A 15,538-nucleotide genomic window follows, 5' to 3' on the forward strand; every position below is an offset into this window, starting at 1 on the left:
TCGCTGTGTGTCTGTGTCAGAACCATCTCTTCCTGTAAGAGGGTTAGAGCCCACCTGTATGAAGGCCTCTTACCTCGATCACCGCTGTAAAGCCCGTCTCCGAGTTCCGCCATGCTCGGGGGTGCTGGGGGTTAGGACCTCAGCATGTGAGTCCAGGGGACACAGTGCTGCTCACAACACGCTCTTAGAGGTGGTGCAGGTGGACGTCTCCTCTAAGGTGGAGCAGGTGGCTTGGCGGTCTGGGCGTTGGCTTCTGGTAACAGCAGCTGCGGTGGTTTGGACCAGCCCTCCTGGAGAAGCAGGACAGACATGCTCTGTGTCTCGGACATCAGAGAACTGAGACAGCACCGAGGAGCCGGGGGGAGGAGCCCAGGGAGGCGAGCCTGCCTGGGGGCTGCTTCTCCAACCAGGGGCACCTGCTGATGCTGCACTGGGGGCTGGGGGCCGGGGGCCTCTGGGCGCAGAGAATGGTCTGTTTCGTGACCCGCTGCTGGTTACACACTGTGTTTATCTTCTGGAGATTCATTGAGCTGAATTCTAATTCACTCTTACGATTTGAGTACTTTTCTTTATGTGTTTTGCCTCAAAAAAAAAAAAGTCATTTAAAAAAGACTTGGCAATTAACCAACTAGAGTCCGAGGCCCAGCTGCTGCTTAGAAACGTGCCCTCAGGAAAGTTCCTCTTTTTCAAAACTTGATCCGTTTAGGTGTAACAGGCAGAGCTAAGTGATGGCCACAGGGTTGTCCCGAGGTGTGCGTGAGAGTCCAGGCCGTGGGCGCCTGGCAGTGGTGGGGCTGGGCCTTCCCCGAGGACCTGCCCTAGGCCAGGCTCCGCCCTGCACCTTCACTGTGTCTCTCCCTGTGGTCTGTGAGCAGGGAGACCAGTCATGGCCTACTGGCAGCCTCGCTCCGGGTGGGCCCGGTGAGTACTTAGCAGAGCTGAGATGCGGACTCAGGCCTTGTCCAGAACCAGGGCTGGGGACCCTTGTTTCCATGGCCTGCTGATCGCTCAGGACACGAAGAGTCCCACCCCACCTCCAGTTCTGTCCTCTGTATCTGCTACGTGAACGCCACCTCAAGACTGACTTCCAGAATTCGGTGTTGCTTCACAGCAGTTCCAGTTTGCCCAGACTAAAAGCGCTTGTCCCCATGAACTGGCTAGAAGCGGGAGGCATTTAATCCCATCTCAAGGTGAAATTGAGAAAGGCAGAAAATTAGATTACAGATTCTGTCCCAGAGTAACCAGAATAAATCTTTACTGAGCTCAGATGTAACTCAAATGTTCATTAGTCTTAAAGGAGAAGAAAGAAGAGGAGGGGGAGAGGAGGAGGGAGAGAAGGAAAGGGCCTCCATTTCTCGGGGCCAGGACGCAGGGGCTGCAGTGGAGGCTGGGATGTGATGCCTGGAGTCTCCCCAAGCAGAGCTGAGGAAGCAGCTTCTGGAATGTCCTGCGGATCTCAGCAGCTGGGGAGCCATGGGAGCCCCATCCTGCCCCCGCTGGCCTCGCAGCCTGGAGACGCGACGAGGCGAAGGAGGCAGAGGGGCTGTGTGCGGGGAAGCGGCCCTGGACTTTAGGCGTCTCTGCGGGCGGCTGCGGCTGCGCTCACCAAGCTGTCTTACGTACCTCTGTGCTTCCTTTTTTTGCTTCTGTTTTTTCCTTTAGTTGCCTAGTAAACATTTCTACTGGAAAATTCCAACCTTGCCTTGGACGGTCTAAGAGGAAAAGCAGCGTGTCCACACCCAGGCCAGCCCTGCCAGGGAGGCCAGAGGCCCCGAGGACGGGCTTCGTTGGCGAGGCCACCACAGTGGCCCTAGCTGGAACTCGGAGGAGCCTGGACAGCGGCACTGTGGGATGTGGACACAGGGGGTGTTGGCAGCGGCCACGGCTGCTCTGAAGCCCCAGGCCCGCCCCCCTTCCCTCCCCAACTCATTTGTTCCTGTCTTCGTCCACAGTCACAGTGTTTATCCTGTGTCTGTTCTCCTGACTCCTTGCCAGACGGGGTCCCAGAGCCGGGCCCGGCCTTGGGCAGTGGGCATCTCCAGTGTCTACGCGGCATTTAGTACCTAACAGGTGCTTCTTGCCTGAAATCACATGGGGTGAGATGGAAGTGGGGGAGGCCTGGGTGAGCAAAGGAGCTGGGGGGTGAGTCACGGTGAGTAAGGCACACAGCACCTGGGGGCCCCAGCAGGGCTTTTAGCTTTTAAATGATTATTATTTTGGAAAGTTGAAAGGATGTTGTCAGATAGATGCTCCCGTGGTTTGAGTCTGACGACGGTGAAGGCGGGTGGACTTGGCAGATGCCGGGCTGGGAAGAGGGGTTGGGGGACGCGAAACCAGGACCCTCGGGTCTCCCCACAAGGTGGCGCTCATCTCTTGTCTTAGCTCCCAAACTCGTCCTCAAATTGCTGCAGAGCAATTAGGAGGGCCATGAGGAGGTTCTGTGTCCGCCCTCCTGCACCGCCTGCCACCTGCTCTGCAGCACTGTAGACGCCTGCACGTTGTTTTATGTCCCCGCGAACCGGGGTACAGGGCTGTCCCACCCCGCACGGAACCAGGCCCTGAGCCAGCTCGAGCGCCGTGTTTGGGGCGGTGGCGCGGTGACTGGTTTGAGTCTCTTGTGCTGGAACCTGCGGCCTCAGCCAGGGGAGCCGTCGGCTTACTCTGTAGTGCTGCGAGGTGACCTCTCACACTGACCTGGTACTGCAGCCAGGCCTGGGCCTTTTCTTTGCAAGAGAAAGAACCCGCATCTCTAAATTGCACGCGAGGAGTTTTCTAAAATGCAGACTGAGCAACCCAAGACAAACAGTGACGAAATCACTTTTCTACCTCCCAAGCTCTTACACTACCGCTGTGGCCCTAATTGTTAATTATCGGGGATCATGAACTTCATCAAGTTTCTTCCCTTCACATGATTTTTCAGAAACCTCCAGGCATTTCACAGAACAATGAGGCCAATTCCAAAGATGCTAACACGGCCTCCCTGACAAATCTCAGAATCGGAAGGTTGACCTTATTTCCACCAGTTTTGAGAAAATTCTCGGTGACCGTCTTTCCCCGCGTCATGCCGCAGGGCTGAACGCTGAGGCTGGAGATGCGAGTCCACTCGATGTAGCAATCTCGTTGCATAAGGGAAGACAGTTGCAATCTGAAAACATCTCAAACAGTGCGCCCGCAGGCAGCCTTTTAAGTGTCCCCAGCTGGTGAGAATAACCTGTTGCGTTTCTGCACCGCCTTCTAGTACCCGTGTCCTTACCCCCAGGGAACCCCGTGGGCCCCTGGGAGGGGCCTGGAGGTGGGTCACTGTCCTGCTGTGGACGGGGGCAGTGACTCAGGAGTGCTCGTACAAGGTCACCAAACAGGTGAGTCTCAGAACTGGGCTTAAAACCCACCCTTGTTACTCCTGGGGAACACGGCAGCACACAGAATCAGCAAAGCCTCGGCTTTTGTTCACATTCTGGTCGGGAATGTGGATAGACAGATGCGTCCCCACACAGGGGTCTGATTAACTGTGATGTGGGCTTCTGGGAGAAAGAGACAAGGCAGTGGGGCGCCCAGGCGGGAGGGGGTGGGATGCAGTTTTAGGGGGGCTCAGGCGCCATGTGAACAGAGGCCTGAAAGTGGGCGGTGGTGAGCCACGTGGAATCCACGTCTCGCTCCCAGGCAGAGGGACAGGCGTCACCGAGGCAGGTCCGTGGGCAGCGCAGCGGGGCCAGGGGGAGCAGTGGGGGGGGTCAGAGGGCGAGGAGGCGGCCTGAGGCGGGACAGGGCCCCACAGTCCTGGTCCCCTGATGGAGATGGAGCTGTTTAGGGGAATTGGGTTTCAAGCCGACGTGTGATTTATTTCTTCCATTCTAACAGGGTCACCAGGAAGTTTTCCTTACAGCATAAATTTCTGATAAAATCCGAGAAAGTGGTGGCCCAGGCAAAGAATATTACGCTTACTGTAACTGTAGTCCTCCCGAAAGAGACCACAATGGTGCCTGCTATAGGGGGGCCGGGCGGGGGCTCTCCTCACCCGCCTGGTTTCCTTCTGTCCTCACGATCGGCTGCGCGGTGGCGATGCTCTTACGTCATTTTGCAGATGAAGAAACTGAGGTTCAGAGAGGCTGAGAGGCTGAGAGGCTCAGGGTCACAGGCCAATCAGTCGCATCGCTTGAGCTCAGACCAGACCCTCTTCCTCTCCATGAGCACATGCTTGTTAGTGTCTGAAATGGTCTTCTCAGTGGAAGAAAATGTGACCCTTGCCAAAGTGCCTCATCAGAAATGCACCCACAATAAAAGCTGGTGAATATTGTAAATGTTCTTTAATTAACGCAGTGGCAGTGTCCTTTCCTGCCATTCAACCTGCCAGTCTAATTTTCAGCGATGAATTGGGTAATATTTAATAACTTTTAAAAGAGGGCCTTTGACTAATCTTTGTCCTATTTAGAAAACCAAACGACGTTTTAAACAGCATTTGTACATGTAATAATTTGATTTCCTTAATTGTCTGATTAACAAACAGATCATGCCAAACACTTAAGAAATATTCCTGGAAAGGTAACAAACAAAATCTGGACACACGATGCATTTTACATTCTCTTAAAATGTCAATGTACTATCATAATCTAAGTCAACTGTTTAACCACGTGGTTTAACTCAGAGCTGTGAGTGTGTGACCAGCACATAAAGGCCTCTTAAACGTAACAAATGGGAAGACACCAAATATGCACAAGTTTTTCTTGACCCCAGTGTTTCAAAAGTAGGTGCGGTTTATCTTCATCATTTTTACACTCAATTCTGTGTCTTTTTAAGATCAAATGTCATGTGCTCACTAAGGAAATGATATCACTCTAAATAAATCTGGGGCTGAATTCCCAGGTGAATTCTGGGGACCCCTGACAGTGGAGTTGCATCAGTGCAGGGGGTTTGGTGGGGTGTGTGAGCCAGAGCTAGAGACACACAGGACGGATTTCCTTGACGGCCAAGCTGCGCCTGCTTCTGGACTTGCTGTGCTGGTTCTGGACTTGCTGTGTCCCTGTCTGGAAACAGCTTGATTTACACCTTGTCCCCACATTCAGCTGTGTGTCACCTCCGTCTTCCTGCCGTGTCTCTTACCATGGGAATGGAGTTCACAGTGTTATTTCTGGCTGATTCTACTGTAAACTCTTTTCACATTCTGCACATTTCCTGCAGCCGTAACTTACAGTTATTTAAATGGTGCTGGACAGGACTCCCTGCCTCCCCAAGGCTTGGTCTGCCCCTGATGCCAGTTTTGGAATCAGGCCCATGGCGAGCCCAGGGTGTGCATGGAGACAGTGACGGGGAGGAAAGGAAGGTGAGTCTGCAAGACCTTGAGGGGACAGAGGAGCACGATGTGGGGGTGCAGGGGAGATCTGTGGAGCATGGAGACCATCCCGTTTCTCTAGCTGGGACGGGAGATGCAGAGAGTGCAGGGGCGAGGGCGACCCAGGACTCTGAAATGACACGTGGACACAGGTGAGGCTGAGCATCTCTGAGCCAAGCTCCTGGGTGCCTCCGGGAGGAGGAGTCAGGTGGAAGCCGGGGGACCACCGGGGAAGGAAATAGTGATCCAGGCGAGGGTGGGAGAGTGAGAAGGAGCTGGGGTGCTGTGCACACAAGAATGCTCCAGCGGGTTCCCAGGCAGCGTGTAGGGGCTGGGAGGGAGCTTCCCTGCAAGGCTGAGGCTCAGAGCTCTCAGCGAGGGAGGTCGGGCAGGCAGTGCTGCAGGAATGGCTGTGTGTGTATGTGCGCGCGTGTGGACACACAGTCCCCGGTCAGCCCAGCTTGCTGAAGCTGCCGTGAGCGGGCCTCCTTGTCTGCCTTTGGGACACGCAGAGGAAATGGTCCAACCAGAAAGTCTGCACGTCCAAACAGCCGTGTCCTCAGAACCATCTGGCCAACGCGGTGACATCACAGGCCTGGAATTCCCTCCGCTCTTGGAAACAGCTGCACACGAATCTTCAGGGACTGGTAGTTAGAATTCTCTCTGTTTATGGAATTTTCTTTTACCTTAAAGTACATTAAAACTATTGATGGCAATATAACTACCCTCCCCCTTTTTAAAAGTGAAAGGCCCTTGAACTTGTATTTGTTTCACTATTTACAACCCAGTTCCTGAGGAAGACCCCCCCCACACACAGGTTCCTTACCGCTCCATGCATCTGATAAAAGAAATGCGCACACACTGAGGTCTGGGCAAGCCATTATGGCTTCTATACGAGTTAACTCGAATTTGATGTGAACTAGAACAGCCTGTTTGTGGCCCATCAAACATGCATTGTCCATTTGCTTTAATTACTAAAGAGAAGGGCCCATTGACTAGACGTAAGAGTGTCCATGTTAAAAGTAAAGATTGAACGCCCCTCTTCCTGGGACGCCCATGCTGGTCCTCCTCTACTGATGAGACCCCCTTCCCGGGTGCCAAGGCCACAATGACTTGCTGTGGACGGGCTGATCTGTGTGTTTTTTCAAGCCTTGAAGAAACATATCTCTGACTTGTGTGGTGTTCTTTGTTCTGGCAAGATATAAAACTGGGCTGGAAACCCTGCTTTTCCGGAGCAGTTTTGCAGAGTCATCTGGGAAGTGGCTTCCAGGCTGGTCCTCAGTTTGGCTCAAATAAAACCCTTTTCTATTCTTGTGATTGATTGTTTATTGATGACTTTCATCAACACATCTCTGTGGTCACCAGCCCAGACAGCAGCCCCCTCAAGCTCTCTTCTCAGCTCTGCTGGGGGCTGGGGAACGGAGACCAGGCAGGGTGTCAGGGCGGGAAGCTCGGAGCTCCTACGCCACTGTATCCGGCGGGGCGCCCCACGCGGATGGGCCTCCGGACGCGGGAGCATCTCAAAAGCAGGGGCCGTCGGCAAGATCACCCTTATTCCGTATGTAGATGAGGCTTGCCGTCCACACGGGATTATAGTTTCTACTCATGTGGGTTTGGAATGTGAACAGCACGTGACGTTATTCTGGAAACACTTTATCCTAGCTGAAAATTACGAGTTTGCTCTTGCCACGTTAGCAGGATGCACAGAAGGCCTGGCGAGAGGAACACTGTGTTTGCTGCTTGCGAAACTCAGAAGCCACATAGGGGACGAGGCAGTCATCTGAGCCAGCGTCGCGTCTGGAAGGAATTATGCCTCGTGAACTAAGCTGCAGAAGTCGACTGTGCACAAAACACAACACCCGTGTTCAAACAGAGGGGACAGAATCTGCCCATGTCTTGGACACGGCTAGGCCAAAGACTCCCCGACTATAGAAGGCAGGTTTGCACCTATGATCCTCTGCTTCAATCAGAAACAGAATCAAAGTCACGTTCATTACCCCACCCAACAACAACACATCTGTGAGAAGGGAGGCTTCCAAGAAACTGAAAAATTATCTTTACTGTGCAGCTTGAGGCCAGAATTCTCATAGCACTAGAAACATTCCAGACTCTTCTAGTACGTTACTTCTGTCTACACCAGGGGCATGTGACTTAAAAAAAAATAAATGCAGACTTTGCCAACCCCATTAGTTGGTTGGGAAATTGAGGCACAAAAAGTTCCTCGTTCCTTCTGGACTCAGTTCATTTCCCAGATCGAGCCCTTGTCCCGTCCCGCTGACTGCGTGAGAAGTTTTGCTGCCAGCGCTGCGTCTGGGGTGGAAAGTGTGGGGTCAGGCAGCGTGTCCGGTCCCCATCACCTGACTCCTCTCTGCCTTTGAATTCTGTCTGGCAAAGGGACCAGTGGAGTTTGCAGTCCCAGCCCAGGCGGGCTACACAAGTCCTCTAGAGAGCAGGCCAGATGCACGTTCAGCGCTGACTTGCACGAGACACTGGGCTCTGGTAAGACCGTGAGCCTTAGAAGTGAGAGGGGAGAGCTTTCCATTTTACCGAGTCCTGCCTGGCCGTCACTTGGGTTTGAGAAACACTGGTGCGCAAGAGGGTGGGCGTGGGGGTGCCAGCGATGGTAGCATGGCAATGTGGAGGCCACTGAATGCACTGCACACCTAAAAATGGTTTAAAAGGATGCATTTTATGTTCTGTGTATCTTACCACCATTATAAAAATAAATTTAAAAAATGGGGTAAGTCTAACTCAAGGAATCAGGATTCTAAGATGGCCCCTGATTCCTGTCTCCTGTCGAGTGGGGCCTGGGCCTGTAAATGGGACAGCATTTCACTCCTGTCATTAAGTTGCTCAGAAGGTAAAGATAAAGAGATTTCACGCACATAATTCAGGTCCCTAATCAGTTGACTTTGAGGCCATTGAGGGGAAGAGCATCCTGGTGGGCCTGACCTAATCAGGGGAGCCCTTTGACAGAGCGCTTCCTGAGAAGAGAGATTTAAAGCAGCAGCTCTCCTGTCAGCCCAGAAGCACTGCTTATTGTGGCGCAGCCCATGTGGCCGGGAAGGGGTGGCCTCTAGGGCCACCTCATACAGTCACAAGGACCCCAGTTCTACCAGCAGCTGAGAGCTTGGGAGGAGACCTGGGATTCCAGCTGGAGGGGACCCTGTGGATCCTGCTGCCTTGACCACAGGAGCTGTGAGTTGTGAGTCTGAGTCGGTGGCCTTGTGGCAGGCAGCCGGGGAAGGTGAGTACAGCCCTGTGGTTGCTGGAACAAACACGTCCATCCGCCGTCTGCTGCTGTGCGCCTGCCACGTCCGGCCTCTCACTGGAATCCCACGGCCACGGCCGCTTCTCTGCTCGGGGAAGAGGCCAAAGGCCCCCACCCAACGAGAGGGAAGCACTGCGCAGGAGACGGCGCAGATGACCTTGCTTTATGTTGACTAAATAAATGTGGATCTGAGAGGAGCCAGAGGAGGGTCCCAGGGAGGCAGAGCTCAGGTTCTGCAAACATGCTGGCCTCTCCCACGAGACGAAGGCGTGAGCTTTAATACACACACTTTAATACTTAACACCAGCTCTCCCAAGGTCTGTCTTGGGGATAGACTTCTTCTCCTGGGGCCAGGTGCGTGGCTCTGATTCTCTGTGTACACAAACCTGCACCCCCCCCCCCGGACAAGGAGGGAGCTGAGCTGAGCGTGCTTGGGGCTTGGAAGCTCTAAGAGGAAGGTGGAAACAGCAGCAGGAAGACACGGGCGGTGTCTGTGGCCACAGGCGAGAACTAGATGTGGGAATTGTTATGGGTGTGAGTGTGTGTGTGTGTATGCATATTTATGTGTATGTGGACACGCACCTGTGCACACACACACAGACCTACATGTATTTCCAACCTCTGTCAGCTGAGCAGGCCGAGGAGCAGTGACACCCCGGCAGGAGTGGCACAACCAGCACCCAGATCTCAGTGGCAGAAGTGGGGCTGATTCCCCTGCTGGGGCAGGAAAAGTATGAGATGGGCCCAAGTCGTCTTTTTGAGTCGGAAAGCAAGGCAGCAGGCCAGAGTGATGGACCGTGTTGAAAAGACAGACCCGGCTGGAAGGGGCTCCCACTGGCTGATTTTAGAACAATTTCAGCATCAAAAGAAATAATTGGATTCCAACCCAGTGCATGAGATAGGAGTCCTTGAGTCCATCCTGACAAAACTAAGTAAAGAAATCAACAGACGAAGAGAGGGGAGAGCTCGCCTACAGCGGAAGGCAAACTGAGAGCCGTGGGAGGAACCTGGGAATAAGCAATCAAGGCCGGGCAACAGTAGTAGTAGCAGTCGGTGCGTGTGTGTCTCCGGCGGGGGTTTTGAGGAGAAGCAGGATATTGGCAAAACACCCCCACAAAATAATCCATCAGATGCACGAGGGAAGTGGCAGACACAGCCGGACAGGCGATGCGGTCACGGCCCCGCCGCCCCGAGGCAGGAAGGGCCTGTGCCCTTGCAGAGACCGTCAAGGACGGCAGAGGCAGGGACAGCGGGGCAGCCGGCGGAGGGAGGGGGCCTGCTGGGCCGACGGCCCGATGCGCTGCGCGCTCCGCGTGGCAGGCTCCGCGGGGAAGCGGGGGAGGCCCCGCCCAGGCCCGCGGGTTGGGCGGCCGCGCCGTGTGCACGTCCGCTCGGAGCGGCGCGTGGTCGTGGTCGTGGTGGAGGGGCGGTCCCCGTCGGCAGGAGGCACGTGGGGCGCATTTAGGGGCGATGGGGCGTGAAGTCAGGAGGACATCTACCCATCTCTCGGAGAGGGGGAGAAAGTGATGAGGCGATGCAGTCACGTTAGTAATTAGTAACGTTACATGGTTAGTATTAAAAAGTGGGAAATCCAGGTGGAAAGGAGATCTTTGTACTGTTCTTAGTTTTCAGTGCATTGGCGGCGACTTCAAAATAACCCTGAAGACGGATGTGGTAATCCCTTCTTTACCCGCCTTCTAGGGTTTTTGAAAAGACCGGATGAAATAATGTTAAATCTCTATTAGAAGATGTTTTAATGCGAAAATATGCAATTATCCTGATAATCTATCTGCTTATTTGCTTATTACCCACCTTCCTGATCCGGAACAGCCGCTCCGGGTGAGATCAGGGCCCTTGTCCTCTGATTTCCTGCTGTTTCCCCAGGCCCAGAACACAGTCAATGTCTATTGAACACGTCAGTGAATCAGAAATTAGGTCAAATTTACACTTGTCATCATGATAGGATCGTGGTGTGTATGTTAATAGAAAATTTCATCAGCTTTCTCTGAGAAACCTTCATAATGTAACAGTCTACTGATTTATAACTCAAATAACTACTGATATGTGACCAAGAAGATACTGGTGTGTAATTAAGTGTATTCATCTGTGTGACAGAATTCCATCACTTCCTCAACACAGGGGTTGAAGGTAACGACCATTTAAGCAGAGCAGATAAAGCCCGAGGAAGAAGTGTGCGTTTCCCACTGCAGACACGTGCTCCACTGGACGCTGAAAAGGACTTCGGATGACAGGCTGTCACCCTGCTTAGAACTAGGACTTGGGTTTTGTTCCATCACATGAGTCACCGCAGTCTGTCTCAGAGTAAAAAACTTGTCTGCCAGGTTATTTGCTAGCAGACAGATCCTCCCGCTGGGTAGCAGTTTGAGTGAATTTTTAAGGCTGGTGCAAAGTTACAGCTGGATCAGCTCTGAGGGAGGGAAGGAAAACAAAGAAACATTGGATCCTCTCAGGGCCAAAGGAAAGCGAATGATTTTCCAGTTTGTCAGTCCAACTGCTAAAATATTCCGGAGACATGGAATTTGCCCTGTTTCTCAACTTGGAACCGTGTGGGCAGGGATGAGACGCTGGTTCTTTTAAAAGGACAGCTTCAGCCCCTTAAGACCTAAGGCAGGGACTGAAGCCATAGAGTGTGTCTGATCCAGGAGCGCGTGTGGCTCCTCACTCTGTCAACGACGGTGCGCCTGCAGGAAGAGACCTTTCCTGTTCCTCCTCGGGTGCCTTCCTAGACCTCCGCCATCCCGTAGGCCAAAAGTCACTCTTGGGATTCCTCTCTTTTTTTTTATTGAGGTAGAGTCAGTTTACAATGTCGTGTAAGTTTCTGGCGCACAGCACAGTGCTTCAGTCATGCATGAACATACATACATTCATTTTCATTTTCTTATTATTTTTTTAACATAACTGGGGCAGTGCCTTACTCCATCACTTCCCATCCCTGCCTTTCACCTTAAAAACTGTTGCTTTAATCTTGGAATATGGAGTTAAAATAATCTTGGGGAGAAACCGAGAAAGGATTTAGCCACGTGAGGGATTGAAAACCCTGGCAACCATGCTCGATATTTCAAGATTAGATAGAATCAAGGATTCAGGTAGAGAAACTCCTAGACCATGAAAATTCTAACATGTCAATGAGTAATGTGACTAACATATCTTTATTTATGTATCTGGCTCTATTTTATATCTTTAAATTTAATTATTTATTTATTTTTAATTGACTTGTGGTCAGCTTTCCATGTTGTGTTAATTTATGGTGTACAGCACAGTGATTCATTTACACACATATATTCCTTTTCATATTCTTTTCCATTATAGGTTATTATAAGATATTGAATATAGTTCCCTGTGCTGCACACTAGAAACTACTCAGCCATAAAAAAGAATAAAATCAGAGAGAGAGAAGCAATATGGTGGAGTAGAAGGACAAGGGGGCGGGGTGGGGGGACAGACTGGGATTTTAAAATGCAGAATAGATAAACAAGATTATACTGTATAGCACAGGGAAATATACACAAGATCTTGTGGTAGCTCACAGAGAAAAAAATGTGACAAGGAAAATATATATGTTCATGCATAACTGAAAAATTGTGCTCTACACTAGAATTTGACACAACATTGTAAAATGACTATCACTCAATAAAAAAATGTAAAAAAAAAAGGAATAAAATCATGCCGTTTGCAGCAACATGGATGGACCTGGAGACCATCATTCTAAGTGAAGGCAGCTGCATTTTGTTTCTATGTGTATTTGGCCTTTACCCTCTCACCTACATCTAACTTTCCTCTTTCTGTTGACTGTCCTCTCTCTCTCTAGTTTGCCTTAAATTCTGTTTGTATATGTAATACTCGCATATCCAACCAGCTTGTGAGCGATCCTTCATTACATTTCATTTACTACAGAATCAATACATGTGCCGTGATATCAAAAGCCCTTCCATGAGCCGTCTGTTGACAGTATTCTAGGTCTTCTTGGAAGTCATGTCTCATTAAAAGTCTGATTCATACAAACCAGATGTCCAGCCATGAGGAAGTGGCTTAGTAAATGGTGGCACCTCAAGACCACGGAGTACTATGCCGCCATAAAGATGATAATTATGTGGTCTGTTTTGAAACATAGAACCATATAATATCATATGGAAAAAATAACACATAAAGTATACGTACACTTGGATTATAACCATGTTAAATATTTATGTATCAGAGGAAGAGTTAAAAATAACATGCAAAAATGGTGCCTGGCCTTTTAGGGCCGAAATGGTTTTCTTTTTCCACTTTTTTTCCTTTCGTTCTTTTTCCTCAAATAAATGCTCCACGATCTGTCAGCTGGTAGAACTTCAAAACCAAACCAAGGAAATGAGAATCTACAGTTCTTGGCTCCCTAGTTTCCAGTTTTCTCTCCTCTGATACTTTGTTTTAGGAAAATCACTGGCAGGACATTGATATTTCTAGAACTGGGTAACTGGATTTAGCAATTCTAAAGTCAGCAGACAGGTTTGCTAATGGAATCATATACGTGTCTGTTGACCGTAGTGAAAAATGGAATAATGTATATTTGTTGACAGTAGTAAGAAGTGGAGTAGTCCATTTCTGCTGACAATATTAAAAGCCAAAGCTGCACAACCCTTCCAAGCCCCCTGTAGCCTAGAAAAGGGACATACAGGGAGTTTAACCCATTGTCAAACGATGATACTACATGAAGCACGCAGCAACACAAACAAGACCCCCGCTCCTGGGACAGAGTCTCAGGGCGCAGAGCACCCGGGGCCTCAGGCGCCTGGCTCCGGGAACAGATGCTCGATTTCCCACCCCAACAGGCACCGCCTGCAGGAGCAGCGCACCCACCTGTTTCAGAAGCACAGGCAGCTCTGGTTTCGTACACAGCGAGTGACAGTCACGTCTTCCGTGAGCCCACGGAGGTAGGCTAGACCCAAGGGCGGTCTGTTGGAATTATCACGGGGTGCGCCCACGCCTCAGCTCACCTGATGACCTGAAAAGAGTGAGGGGCCGAGACCCTCAGGTGTGTGCAGAAGTCTTCTCCAGGCCTGGCGGGCACAGAGGGGCGCGTTCCTAACTGTCACCACTCGCCGCTCGGAGGCAGGAGCTGAGTTCACGGAAACCGGAGCGTGGGGGCCAGCGTCCCGGACATCACGCCCCTCAGGGGCTGGGGCTGTAACACGTTCTCGACCTGAAATGTTGTGAATGAGTTCGTGTCACACGGTAACTTTAGGTAACAGAGGAACAATCACACTGGTCATTATTCACTCTTTGCGCCAGGCCCTTGGGAAATGTGCTCGAGGAAAGAAAACGTAGTCAGGCGTCAGACAGCAAGAATGGTTGCTAAACGAAGAAATCAGCTAAGCAGGTCACCCCTAAACTCAGTGGCTTTTAAAACAAAATCGTTATCGTTCACCTCTCCTGGTTTCCCGGGGTTAGGAACCCGGGAGCAGTCCATTCAGGCGGTTCTGGCTCCCATGAAGTTTGCCAACAATTTGCAGCCCGGCTCCCAGTCATCTGGTGGCTGGGTCCACCTCCAGGTGGCCCCCTGACAACGGACGGCAAGAGGTGCCAGCCTTCAGCCTGGGGGCCTCAGCCCCTCCCCGTGAGCTCCCCTCCACGACGCTTGGTGGCTGGTTTCCCCCAGAGCTCGCAAGTCAAGAATGTAGGTCGGTGGCCGCAGGACAGTCAGCAACGTCTGGAGACACTTCTGATTCCTAGAACTGAGCAAGAGGCGCTACCGGCACCTAGCGGGTGGGGCAGGGCTGCTACCGGACGTCTTACAGTGCACAGAGCAGCGCCCACAGCAAAGTGGCTGGCCCAAAACGGCAGTGGGGCCGCTGCGGGGGAGCCGCGTGGTTGGTGGAAGCTGCTGTGTCTTTTATGGCCTGGCCTCAGCAGTCCCGCACGGTCACTTTGCCACGTCCTCCTGGTCATGCAGGGCTCGCCCTCGGTTTGCGTGGGAGGGGCTGCCCCCGGGCATGGATGCTGGGAGGCAAGGCTTACTGAGGGTCATCTTGCCGGTGAGTTCACAGCACCAAGTCTCGACAGTGGTCCTCTTCCTGCAGTAGGGCTAGGAGTGACTTCTTCCCCTTTCTCTGCTTGTTTGTATTTTCTGAATTTTTGGAATGAGAATGTACATTTATGTAATAATGTATGCGTGTAATCTTTATCCAATGCAAGGTCAACATCAAAAACAATGCACCAAATCCCTTTAACCTAGCGCTGGGCGACATATTATCCACCGAGAGTCACGGCCCCATGCGAATGACAGTCTGGCCATACAGCACGGTTTTAGTAAGAAGCTCAGGCTCTGTGTGTCCCCTTCTGGTGAGAAGATGGAGCGGTTTCTCCTGAGCCTCGAGACCCTACTGCTGCTTGGGAGCTGGCACCATCTGGGCTCTGGTGAGAGCTTTCCTTCGTATCTGTTGTCCCTCCGAATCCTATTTTCCTGTTTCAACACTTCAAGTTAAGCCAAACTACACAGCAACACGACTACAGAAACTTCAGACGACACCATCTATCCATTTTCTCTTATCTCAATGAGTTATTGTTCGGATTGCCTTCTGACTCAAGGAGTAAATCCCCTTTCTCCTCTGCAGAGGTGGCTGGCCGCCCCGCGCGGATGCATGGATCTGACCCTCCTACCTGGGGCCTCGCTCCATCGGTCACTTCCAGTCTCCTGTCAGTGTCAGCCTCTCCCTCACGACTGGCTGGTTCATCTCAGCACATAAACACATTAAACCTTTCCATTCTCTAACATAAATGTAAAAGAGACGTCACATCTTCCTTCTCTCTTACGTATCTACCGTGGGCTGGGGTTCAGTTTCTTCTCGTCCCCAACTTCCTGCCGCCAATTCTTCACCCCCAGCCCCTTCCCGTCCTCCGCAAGGTCAACATGCTGTCAAGGCAGAGGGTTTCTGCTCGTATTT

General features: G+C 51.6%; 1 long non-coding RNA gene across 1 annotated transcript; it reads right to left on the minus strand.

The window, feature by feature from the left end:
* Positions 1 to 10,674: 10,674 nt before the first annotated feature.
* On the minus strand, positions 10,675 to 14,361 carry LOC140687646 (uncharacterized). The gene is made up of 2 exons (XR_012062049.1): positions 13,455 to 14,361; positions 10,675 to 11,025 (listed from the first exon to the last, which is right to left on the minus strand). It is a non-coding gene; the product is annotated as an uncharacterized lncRNA (long non-coding RNA).
* Between the last annotated feature and the right edge of the window lie 1,177 nt (positions 14,362 to 15,538).

The sequence above is a fragment of the Vicugna pacos genome, chromosome 20 (genome assembly GCF_048564905.1).
Source record: "Vicugna pacos chromosome 20, VicPac4, whole genome shotgun sequence".
Taxonomy (NCBI): Eukaryota; Metazoa; Chordata; class Mammalia; order Artiodactyla; family Camelidae; genus Vicugna; species Vicugna pacos.